The sequence below is a fragment of the Centrocercus urophasianus genome, unplaced genomic scaffold (assembly GCF_019232065.1).
Source record: "Centrocercus urophasianus isolate 14NV4802_14NV808 unplaced genomic scaffold, USGS_Curo_1.0 seq_17, whole genome shotgun sequence".
NCBI lineage: Eukaryota > Metazoa > Chordata > Aves > Galliformes > Phasianidae > Centrocercus > Centrocercus urophasianus.
In genome coordinates, this window is record NW_024884722.1 from 21884393 (window position 1) to 21896588 (window position 12196).

General features: G+C 34.5%; 1 protein-coding gene across 7 annotated transcripts in view; it reads right to left on the minus strand.

Moving 5' to 3' along the window:
• KCNMA1 (potassium calcium-activated channel subfamily M alpha 1) overlaps positions 1-12196 on the minus strand; it is a 431318-nt gene that overhangs the window by 217595 nt on the left and 201527 nt on the right. The gene's annotated exons all lie outside the window — the stretch shown is intronic.

Here is a 12196-nt window from a genome sequence, read left to right on the forward strand (position 1 = left end):
CTCAGAGGATGGTGAGGCACTGGAACAGGTTGCGTAGATAGGTTGAGGGTGCACTATCTCTGGAGGAATTAAAGGCCAGGCTGGATGGGGAAGCCTGATCTAGAATTTGGCAACCCTTCACATGACAAAGGGGTTGGAACTAGATGACCTTTAAAGTGCCTTCCAAGCTAAGCCATTCTATGATTCTGCTATATATTCTTTACCAAGAGTCTTTTTCAATTTCCTTCCGTTTATGGAGCTCAGGTATCCTATATGAAGCACAAATAAATACATGTGGCAGAATCTTAGATAAAAATAATTTGCTCCTCAAAAGCAACTTTGTAGTGCAAATTGATGAAGAAATGAAGCCGGATTACCAGTTGCTCAGTTTTCACTGCTGTAATTTCTATTATTTCACTAAATCTAAGTCATCACAAACATTCCCATGCAGATTTGCAGGAAGGGATAGTATAGCAGTCAGTAAAACACCGAGGATATAAAATGATAATTAACTGTTCTCTCAAACACTGTGGCTTCTCCAGGGGACAATATCTATTTTCATGACTTCAAGTCTACTTCTCAAGAACAGATCTAAAATCACCAATATAAACTTTCTTGGCACAAATGTTATTTGCTGTAGAGATCACGTAACTGATCTGCAACACAGCAAGTGAAAGAAGATTTTTCTATTTTTGTATGTACTGAAACTAAATACTTGTCAGATTTGTTACTCCTTTCCCAATAAGCTATGAAATGCTAACATTTCTCTGTACATTTTTTGTCAAAAGTATTCCTGTGTGCCTACACCATCTCAGAATTTAAAAATTAAAAAAAACCAAAATCTATTCCTCACAGATCAGCTACACTAAAAGACCAAACTCTCGTCCAAGTTACCTTCAACTGCAAAGTGTTAAGTTACAAAGCGTCTGCCCTTGGCCAGAAAGCATCACATTTTTTCCTCATGCCTCAATCATTTCAGAATCATTTCAGTTCCTCTGAGTTTATCATTACAAATGAGAAAAATTGTTACATGGGTGACTGTGTTAAAAGTCAACTTTTTATCAAGAGTATTTTCTATGAAAAAAATATACATATATTGAAATCCTACTGATACCTTTGCTGTGCTGCAGGCTCAGGTCCTTGCAGAAAAAAAAAATTGTCTTCAGTATTTCAGTATTTCAGTCCTCACAAGTCACCTTTTCATTATGTTATTATGTTAAAAAAGGAAGAAAAAAAAAGGAAAAAAATGAAATGAGAAAAACTCTATAGCTTTTTCTTCACTTTCATCTGAGAAAGGTGGAAAAACTGCTGAAAAATTACTTGAATTCCCAGTAATGCTCTGTCCAAAACTACATACATTAATTAGGACTGCAAAAAGTCTGATGTGCCATGACAGTACCTCCACATCAGAGCCAATGACTGAGTTGCAATTACAGAACTGGAAAATGTTCTACAAAATCCAATGGAAGATTTCATTTGTACAAGACACAGTAACACACATGTTGCAACAGCCTCTCTCTGTCTAGTTGCTGGCATCATCCTGGACATTCTTTGTGACCAGGAAACACATAGTTAAAAAGAATTGAAGCAAGAAGGAAAAAAAAACTTTGAAAAATTTCTTAATGTTACAGGAAGTTTTAGGGTGTTTTAGCACTCAGAAATAATAGTACAACATAGATTCTTCATGGTAGCAGTTTTTTTTTGGAGGAAAGATGCATGGAAACACGAGGATTTCAACATTCCAGTTACATGAATCTGTACAACATTTATAACAGCTTATGTTTACACCAATCATCGCATTATTAGTGTCAAGATAAGTGTCAAGATAAAAAAAAAGATGCTATCTTATGCAGCTGTACAGCTAGTATTCATAATCAGGATTGACCAAACTAGTACCAAAAGGATCAGACTGCATACATGTGTGCATATTGTAAAAACAGCTGAAAAATCAGTCTAAAGTTCTCCATACAACATGTACTTGAAATCCACTGTCCTTCAGTTCCTTTTCAGTCACCTAGCTAATAGTTTATGCATACAGTACCAAACTTCACTGTATTTGCTGTATGTCACCGCAGAAAAGGGGCTCATTTGAAATTCTGCCAGTAGGATTGAATTACATAATCTGAGCCAGCTAAAACTCAAAAAGATAGTCTGCATGTCTCACGAAACAGACGAGTAGCAGCCAGAATCGAGCCCAATTTTATTTTGAAACAAATTAAGAAGTGTAATTAGTCAAACAGCATAAAGTAAAACAATTGCAGGCCCACTTCAAGAACTGAATTTTGAATTCTGAAGGTCCTGTGTTCGTATGTAGCACAGTGAAACAGAATATTTGGCTATAGTAAATAAGTCTTCATAGCTCAGAGTACTCAATACTGTATACCGACATCACATAAGAAAAATGAGCAAACAAAATTGATGAATTTGTGACCATATTCAAATTTTGTTTAAGGGAAGAAATATGAGGAGGAAGGCGAAATAGGCAGAAACCTATGAATATGGGACAAACTGCAGGGGTTAAGAACATCTCATGCCAATGACACTGCAAGGGCAGGATATAAATAAATCAAAATAATCAAATAAACAAAATAACACATCGTCCTCAGGACAGTACCTGGTGACTACAAAATGGATGGTTTAACAACAGGCATAGAGGAATTTCACAACTACAGATTTTTTGAAAATGTACATAATTTGAATAAAAATCAAGTGACATCAAGTAAACTAAATAGAAAGTGCTGTAAAAGTTGGATTCAGATCTAAAGAACCTGAAAAACAAACAAACAAACAAAAAAAAAGATTCAAAAAAAGTTCCAAAAAGTCCAAACTTATACTGCTGTAAAAGAGTGAAGCTTAAGTTACATAAGAGAAACACACTGCTGTCATTGAATTAGAAATTGAGGAATGGAAAATGAGATGCATCTTTCTTCCTTTTTTGGTGGAAGAAGATATTTGAAAGAAAAATCATATGCTAGACCCTGGAAATACGCTATATACACAATATAAAAGCAATACCACAGTAAAGGTATTCATAATTTGCAAAATATTTTAAGGAATGCATTGAATTTAAATTTCATCCAAACTACATAACTTAGTTATTATGATAAAGTGCAGAGATGTCAAAGCTTAAACAAGTTCAAGTTAACAACTCACTAAACGTAACACTAGAATAATTATTCTAACATCAATCCAGTGAATAAAAATTTCTATAATTCATCATTTCTAAAAACAGCACTAGACAAAAACACACTGAAGATCTAGATCTGCCTGCAACTTTGATAACACAGGAGAAATATTCTGTGTTGGCATTAGCCTGTTGTTACACATCAGAGCATTTGTGGTATTACCAAGAAGCTTTCTAGATACACTCATCTTTAGTTTTCCACACTAGGATAATTAATCTCATAGCCAAGGTAAATTTCAGCCCAGCTTTGCTCAATAAAGAGGATGCCAGTCGCTGATTTCCAATCTGTGTGCATAAACTACAACTTAAGGGGTAAATTTTTTTGTAAACTTTTTTCTGTATTTTCTCCCTTTTCTTTAAACAGGAAGCCTATCACATCATATTCAAAAGAACTGAAAGCAATAAAAGTGAAGAACTGACGCAAGAGATAAAGAACTAGACAAAACATTTAGACATCTCATTACTGAAATTTAGAAAGATTAAAGAGAAGAACAAACAGAATTCTGAAGAGATTCAGAAGAGAAAAATAGAATTGAGGAAAAACAATTGAGACCAAGGAAGTGCCTTTGACTGTCAGCAGACCTCTAAGGTACATCAGACAATAAGTTTTAAAAAAGTTTTCAGGAGGATAATTCATCCTGAACAAATCCTACATGAACCACTTGTCATTCTTTTCGTTTATCCATCACAATAAGTTTTCTGAACTTTCAATCATCATTTTCCTCATCTCTCTTTATTTTTTCTGCATATTTCTGATACAATGATGTAGGGAAAAGAAGAAGAAAAATAAAACATGCTTTGAGAGCTCATCAAGGATACAGGTACTCTACTATATTTGTCTAGAAACATATATTTATACACAAAAATATATTTGCATTGCTATTAATCTTTTCAATTCCTCCCCCACAAAAAATAGGAAACAAGATTTTAGCGTAAAATCCTGCTCCCTTGGAGCAGTCTTATTATGTAAATATAGCTGACAGAATATTTAGAAGAGACAGCATGTAATTTAGTGCTGAATTTCCTCCATCTGTCCTTAAGAGAAATGAACAAGAGGCAGTATCGTGTCACGTTCTCCTACTGAACAAAAAATTAAAAAACAAAAACAAAAAAAAGGCAAGCTGCTGAACTTCAATCATTTCTTGGTATGCATCTGGCTACCTGGCAGATGTAAAGCAACTCTGCAGAAAAGGATCTTGGGCTTCCAGTAAACAAGATCAACATGCGTCAGCAATATAGCAGTGTGCTCTAGTGTTAAAGGTCAGCAGCATCCTGGGCTACATCAGGGAATGCATCTCCAGCATGAGGAACGTCATCTTTGCTGCTGCTAAGTACTGGGGAGGCCATATCTGGAGGTCTTGATCTGCCCACCAAACAGGAGAGACAGGCAAACTGAAGTGAAATCAGTGAAGGGCCATGAAATGATTAAAGGACTACAATGTCTGTCATATAAGGAGAGACTGGGACTATTTTATTTTTCTTTTCTTTTTTTTTTTTTTTTTTTTTTTGGAGATGAGAAGGCTCAGCAGGATTTTATCAATGCGTATAAATAACTGATGGAGTCTCCTTCAGGAGCAAAGAAAGATCCAGACTCTGGTGCCCAATGACACCAATGACAGGACAAGAGGAAATGATATTAACTGAAATATATACAAACTGGGAGAAGAACCCCTTGAGAGCAGCCCTGTGAAGAAGGACTTAGGGGTTCTGGTAGACAAGAAGATGGACATGAGCTTGCAGCCCAGAAGGCCAACTGTGTTCTAGGTTGCATTAAAAGAAGAGTGGCCAGCAGGGAGAGGGAGGTGAGGCCCCATCTGGAGTACTGTGTCCATGCCTGGGGCCCCCAGCACAAGAATGATGTGGAGCTTTTGGAATGGGTCCAGAGGAGAGCCACTAAGATTATCAGAGGGCTGGAACACCTTTCCTACAAAGGAAGGTTGAGGGAATTGGGCTTGTTTAGCTTGGAGAAGAGAAGGCCCTGGGGAGACTTCACTGCGGCATTCCAATGCTTGAAAGGAGCATATAAGCAGGAGGGAGAACGACTGTATATGAGGGCTGATAGTGATAGAACAAGGGAAAATTGTTTTAAACTATGACAGGGGAGGTTTAGGTTAGATATTAGGAGGAAGATTTTCGCACAGAGGGTGGTGATGCACTGGAACAGATTGCACAAGGAGGTTGTGAATGCCCCATCACTGGAGGCATTCAAGGCCAGGCTGGATGTGGCTCTGGGCAGTCTGTTCTAGTGGTTGGTGACACTGCACTTAGCAGGGGTGTTGAAACTAGATGGTCGTTATGGTCCTTTTCAGCCCAAGACATTCTATGATTCTGTGATGATTCAGTTTTATCCCATCAACAAGACTATGTACCATGATTCCTAAGTGACACCAAAAAAATACAAAACAGTAACCAAATATTTCCCAAAAGCTTCATATGCCAATTATTAAAGAAAGAAACACCAGGGGGGTGGGGCATTTTATCTGAAAACTATCCAGAATATTTCTCATTTAATTCAAATTCAACAAATAACTAACTAGTTTTGGCTATTAAAGAAGCACAAACTACTGGTACTGATTAATAGAAACTTAATTGGGTTGTTCTGTTTTGAGAAAAAAAGTATGCTTGTCTATTTCCTACCTAGTGATTATGTACATCTACTGGAAATCATTTGAATCCAATGTTACTTCCTCAATACAATAAACAATACAGAAGAACAACTCTATTTATATTAGTAATTTAGCTGAATAACACTAGAAAATATTCAGATAGTGTTTTCCAAATTTTATTACATATAAGCTGTGAGATGGATAACACAGAAAAGATGCATCTAAATTCTACATAAATGTTTCATTATATTTGACATTTTTTGAACTATTTAAGGAAAATTCCTGTAGTGATTGACTGCTATATTACAAGAAACAGATATCTACCAATGAATCTATGAAACATACAGTCATACCCAATCCTCTAATAACAAATCAAACAGAACTATCTCATCTTATATCTTGTCATGCATTACTTCTGTTAACACTGGTAATTATGCAACTGCTTTTGAATTTCTTCAGTCATTCCTTACACCTCAATTCAGGTGAGATTTCAAAAGCTATAATTTATGAAATCTAAAAACTTCACAGATAACATTCTTGCAATGTGACCCTGCAGTCGACAGCTTTGTATTTATTAATATATGAAGAACAACTATTTGTTCAGTTTTTATTTCCCCTTATCGTGGCTTGCTTCTTTTGCTTTTTGAAAAAAAAAAAAAAAAAAAAAATCACATCACTGTTGCTACTGGATTTCTCTCATAGTTAACACAATCTGTACCTAACAAAGACCATTATCTTTCGGCTACTCTGCAGTCTCTGCACTACATTTCATAATCACCATCCTTCAAAATGTAGCATTATGAATGCAACAGTGACCACTGAATCTTACCTATGTATATTTTCCTAAAAAAAAAAAGTGCACAGAACAATGAGGAAAACTTATGTTCAGTGCACCTGAAAAGACTTTCCTTTGCAAACTGCTTTTAGATTAAGCCATCAGTGATATACACTTAGCTATTTACTACACGGTAAAGTTAAAATGAGCTGTGTCTGCCCTTATGTATTACCAAAAATCTTATTCAGTGGTCTAAAATGTGTTGTGCCTTTACAAGTGATACATTCTATGATTTGTGAAGAATCAGCAATAGGAAGAGCTGACATTATATTTTTGTTATAATGGTAAAGACTAGACTATTTCAAAGTTAATGGTCCAGGAGATATTCCTTTACATCTAATCTAGCTTTTAAATTCTAAATTAAGAACTATCACTGAGTTTGACTATTGATTAGTTGATAATATTAAAAGCTGTATAAGCTTAAGAGCTCAAGGATTAACCCCCTTTAATTTTTCCTGTTTTGTTGCTGTTGTTGTTACTGCTGTGGAAGTGTGTGAAGAACAAATCCAGCTAGATTTATCTTAGCATTAAACAAAATGTATCATAACTCAAAGTAACTGTAAGTTGCTGTAGTATTAACAAAAATAGGATGAACAAAAATCAAAATTGTGAATGAGATTGGCTGCAGGATACTACAGGGGATGTGGATGATCTGTATGAGACTGCATTATGTCTGAAGAATTCTCATTATGGAGACAATAATACTGTTTTAATCTATTTGCCAAGATACAGACCACTGTAATTACAGCAATTTGAACAGTGGTAAATACCATCTAACAACATTTCCTTGAACTAGATTCCAGAATTTAATTCATGCATCATGAAAAAAAAATGAACCACACTGTATCCTGAAGCTTATAATAAAATGTATTAGAATATTTTGTGAAATTAAATCAAAGATCCAAAACTTGAACTTACTCTGGAAGCTGTTTTCCTGAGCATCTTTGACATGTTAGTTATTACAAGTCAGGCCATTGGGATTCACTGGAAGTTCAGATATAACTACTGTCTAAATTACAACTGAAATTTTAATTGCTTTTCACTGAGGGTCATGAAACTAGGCAAGGCATCAAAAAGTTCTGTTATTAGTCCAGATTATATGGAAAAGCTGAGTGACTTTTAATGAATAAACGAGATAGATATCTAAAAACTTTTTTTTGTATGTGTGTGTGTGGCACTTTTACAGGTTTACCATCTATTCAGTTAAACTTCATACCTCAGACATATTTGTAAAAGGGGTAACACAGTCTAAAACGATATATGAATCCTCCTGAGCAGTAAGCAAATGTATCTGCACATTTAAATATATAATCCTCACCAGGTTTGCCATTTGTGGAATATTTTGCTGTGCTAAATTGTCTTTCACAAGACAAAATGGCAATAGTAGCAAAGAAAGCAAAACTAAACATGGTGCTAAATTACAATTTATCCACAAACATTCCCACAGAAAATCTAAATTAATAAGGACTTGAAATGAAATGGAACATAGAAAAAGAAATTATTCTACTAGCAAAATAAGGCAAGAAAATGCAGTTGTTTTGCTAATGTTACTTTTCTCTGTGCAGAAAATTCCTCAGACAACTTATTTCCAACTCAATCTTCCAAAAGTTTTTCCATGCAAAAAGTTCCAAAAACAAGAAGCCTGACTTGTTGTTGTTGTTGTTAGAGAAATTTCTAACATAGCATCTCTGATAGCTTGGTTTCCATCTACTATTGTTACTAAGTAGATGATAAAGACTTGTTTCACTCTGAATAATAAAAACAAGCCAAAAATCAACTACAAGATATCACAGGAGACACTGAAAGCCAATACAGGAATGAATTACAGGAATGTCAGCAGTTAAGCAATAGACATGACAAAATAGCTTTAATTTTTTTTTCTATTTCCTTAAAATATTTTACAGTTAATGTTTGAAGTTAATGTTGTGACTCCTTATCACAAAACACTGCCTCAATAAACCATATCTTAGAACAAGGCTTTAAACATAATTAATCTGATCAATCTGATCATATCTATCATTTTTTTAAAGAAACTTGGGAAATTTTATGGAAAGTCTAGAATAGACACATTTTCCTCACAGTATATATAAGACAAAGGACATAAGATTTACACAAATGGGAAGTTACACAATCAGTATTGAAAAAGAGCAAGTACTTCCATGATCCTCTAAGATATTCTAAGAAAAGTAGAATATTAAAAAGTAGAGTTGTCTAAAAGATTTTTATTAATATTATTTCCCATGTACAAAAAAATAAATCTGTCTGATTAAGAAAGAAACAGTTGAGAACTAGCTTGTGATCCTATATACTTCTGTGAATATTTGTGTACATCTTCCCATTCACAATGCCACTGTTATTCTTAGATCCAGCTGTTTTACACTCCTTGCCAGATGGCACTTTTATGTACAATTCTAATTAAGTATAGTATGTGGAACAGTACTGGAGAAAAGCCAGCTATTGAGCAATAACTACACTGATACCTTTGAAAATATGAACACCAAAAAAAGCCTAAACTGAAAAACATAAGTGAGCAGAACATATAAAGTAGCGAGACATGTTTTCTCCTCATCATTGATCAGCTCTATCATTTTTATGTGGATGCTGAATGTTAAGGGAAAGAAATCCAATAAATGAGGTAGACTTCAGGAGATAGTGCAGTAATTAGAAGGCAAGCTATGTAGGATAAGTATTACATTTCTGTACCTGAAAGAAACAGCTCATATCTACGGTTGTGAACTGCATTTCACCCCAGAAGAGAAATCAGAAGCAGAGAAAAGAATATTCACTTCATAATCAGTTTCCATGCTACTGAAATTGCAAGAAAGTGAAAAAAGGGAGTTCTGAGTTAACAGTTTAGTGGAAAATTAGGAAGGTCTTTGCTAGTGCATTTTCTGGTCATGCCTAAAGATGATTATAGCAAATTTTTTTTCCCCACTCTATTCAAGCTACTAGTGAAGTATGAAATTCAGATGTCAGGATGACGAAAGAAAAGAGGCAGTTCACCTTCATTGTTGATGTCAATAAAACTCAGAGGAGCAATTCCAAGTGCATGTGTTAAACCACCTTTTAGAAGCAGAAAAATAAACCGAACTGGACAGAGGAAGGAAGGAAGTTGTGGAAACTACTTATGTGTGGAAAATGAAAAAGTATTTACAGACAACATGCTCTATGTTGTAGTGCTGCAATACTACAGCAAACTAGAGAACCGACTGAAGACTGTCTGTTTTACTCTTAAAATTGAGGAAATTGAGGCACGCTTCCATTATTTTCTTATCTTGAAGAACTAAATTATAAACAATTTTAAAGGAAACATAAGTTGGAAATGAACCATTATTAGTATAAATGATGCTATCTTGTACAAAAGTAAATCACTTTCTTATTAAAAAATCTTCTGTGTAAGTGCTATGATTTTTTTTTTTTTTAAGGTCTTCTATTGAAAGCAAAATTAAAGATAAAAAATGTCAATGCTTTGGTTATTATCCAAAAATTAATTATTTGGGTAATATTTATAGAATCCCTCCATAAACATTTTTCATGTTGAACTGCTATTGCTAGTACTGAAAAACACCATTGTCTACGGAAACAGTATTTTATGAATGAAATGTTACAAATAAAGGAAGGAAAGAGGTTTTTTGTTAGTACTAAGTGAAACATTTCCTATCAGGAAGTGACACGATTTAATTGTTAGGGATGCCAAAGTAGAAATTTCTCTTCTAAATGATTTTCCATTTTTAAAGACTGAAATATTCCATTAGTTACTAGCATGGAAAAAATGTTATATGCACAACTTGTGGCACTAGGAGACAATGATTCAAATCAGTGGCATGCAGGAAATAAAAACATGGAGTTTACACTCCTCTCAGCTGTAATGAAATTTATTTTGCCAGCCTGTCTTTGCCATTACTTATGCCATTACTTCAGTTGAGGGAACAATAGGTAATATATGCAGGACTGGCCTTACTGAATTCCTCATTGTCTGTCACTGGAACTAATAATGACAAGTCTTTGACACAAACCACTCTTTTTCCTTCCCTCACCATCCAAGAAAAGGGTATTGTAAGCTGTTCCCATCTTTCTTAAATGCTGTTTATTGTATGCATGAAGTTATGTAGGGTTTCTTCAAGGATATAGCTGACCATTGTGTCTAGAAAACTACTGGCAGATTAGGAAAAAAATTATTTTATTCTGGACAAATGCTTACACTAGTAGTCTTCAGCTCTGTATAGAAGACTTGATTTTTGTCACTGTACATGTGAGATCAAATAATGTCTAAGTGTTCATAGCACAGGCTGAATACAACAGCTATAGAATGCACTGTCAAGAGGAATCACACAATCACATATGTCACTGTCCAATATGCAACTAGATCACTTATAGGCTAGAACACATTCTCCACTTTCTCAGTTATTTTATAAAGGGGACTGCAAGTCTTCCTCACTTCTCACCTTCATCATTTCAGACTTGACAAGATCCTAAAAGGAATTGCTTTTACTAATAATACACTTAGGAATCTAAAATAACCTATTCTGTTTGACTGTTTTGACATGGATATGTAGAGCACCCTGAAGTTTTTGCACTGCATTTTAAAAACATCTTCAGAAAAGCTTAGATGCTTCAATGGTGACGTATTAAAGAAAATAATCCTCCTACGAAGGGGAAAGAAGTATTGTCCATATTTCAAGGAATTTCACAAAAGTACTTGGATTTTTCCTCTCCACAAAATAAACAAACAAACAAATAAATAAATAAACAAATCTCTAACTTTCTTGTGTTATGCTTGGTTTATCTAGATTACAAAGGTATGGCTTAGCTGTGGCAGAAAAGGTAAGCCTAAATGTAGTTTAGAAGAAAATGTTCAAGACCTTTGAAATACTGTTTATACTTCAGAATATCATCCTCTCAAAATAGTAAATTCAAAAGAGTAGTGTTTTATTAAATCACAGGTTTCTTCTGATTTAGACTACTGTTTTATCTATTTCACTAGTGCCAGCATCAAGCTTGGTCTAAAATGAGGGTAGAGGATGAATAGGACCAAAGGAAGGATATTCCTAGTTACATCGTTACATATCAAAACATCTCCTTTAAGGTCAAGATGAAACTTATTGCCTGGTTAAAACCACAACACGGTATTATAATGTTGGTGTGTCAACACATAATTAAAAACATATTCAGATTTGGAAAATTTTAGTGTTCACCTTATCTAGGGAGGTATCTTTTAAATTCAGGAGGTGAAAATCTGAAAGCAAGAAACAGTGCTCATGCTTCATTCAGAAGCTTTCTGTTCTATTCAGAAGTATTTTTGTCACTGTCCTGAATTATTTTTTTTCCTGCTGCAAGCTAATTTTATTCACAAATATTCTTCCTCTGTTTATTACTGTAGTCTTCAACATGAAAGATCCTACATATGCCCAATGAACATAAAAATTTCACAACACTATGTGTTCTCTCAACACAAAGAAGCACAGTTTTTCTGCCTATGCTTTCTACAAATCCATGTGAATATATTCAATCCAGTTTACATAAGATCTTTTTCCCATCCTTGAGTTATTTGGTAGACCATGCAGTATTACAGAATTCTTCACAATCTGGCAA